This window comes from Agelaius phoeniceus, unplaced genomic scaffold, assembly GCF_051311805.1.
Source record: "Agelaius phoeniceus isolate bAgePho1 unplaced genomic scaffold, bAgePho1.hap1 Scaffold_109, whole genome shotgun sequence".
NCBI lineage: Eukaryota > Metazoa > Chordata > Aves > Passeriformes > Icteridae > Agelaius > Agelaius phoeniceus.
Window position 1 is genome coordinate 607,053 of NW_027509875.1, and position 809 is coordinate 607,861.

At 74.2% G+C, this 809-nt stretch overlaps 1 non-coding gene across 1 annotated transcript; it reads right to left on the reverse strand.

Moving 5' to 3' along the window:
* Window positions 1-170: 170 nt before the first annotated feature.
* LOC143692948 (5.8S ribosomal RNA) lies at window positions 171-323 on the reverse strand. Its single transcript, XR_013180485.1, has one exon. It is a non-coding gene; the product is annotated as a 5.8S ribosomal RNA (ribosomal RNA).
* Between the last annotated feature and the right edge of the window lie 486 nt (window positions 324-809).

An 809-nucleotide genomic window follows, 5' to 3' on the forward strand; every position in this document is an offset into this window, starting at 1 on the left:
GAGGCCCGCCGAGGGAAGCGCTTCCCTCGCCCAACACCCCTGACCGCCTTCCCCTCCGGCCACCGGCGGCACGCCGCCGCCGCCGCCGCCGCCCGCCGCGGGCGACGGGCCTGCGAGGCGACCCCAGCCGCGCCGCCGGGGTGGCCCCCGGACGGCGATTGATCGTCAAGCGACGCTCAGACAGGCGTAGCCCCGGGAGGAACCCGGGGCCGCAAGTGCGTTCGAAGTGTCGATGATCAATGTGTCCTGCAATTCACATTAATTCTCGCAGCTAGCTGCGTTCTTCATCGACGCACGAGCCGAGTGATCCACCGCTAAGAGTTGTCTGCCTTTCGGGCACCGCTCACGCCAGAGCGGCCCCTTTTTTGGTTTAGGACAATGCCGCCGAGGACGCGCGGGCGCGCGCCTGGCTTCCGAGACCGTACGAGCACACGGAAAACGGGAGGAAAAAAAAGGAAAAAAACAAACCCACTCTCCGAAGGCCGGCCAAGAGGCGGGGGAGCCCGCGCCCCCGACCGCCTCCCCCCGCGAGGGGAGACGCCGACCTCACCCACGCCGTCCTTCGGAGGCGGCCCAGGCGCCCGGGCTCGGCCCGGCCTCCGCGCGGAGGGCCGGGCGGCGCGCGCCGGACACGCGGGGGGCACAGGGCGGCCCGCCCGCTTCTCGCTTTCACGGGACGACGCGCACAACGCACACGGCACGCGGCCGGGGGCGCGCGGCCGTCGGCCCCCGCGCCGCGCCGGCTCTCCCCTCGGCCCCGACGCCGCGGGCCTGGCGCGGAGCGCCGCCGCGCCGCCGCGCGGCCGGCG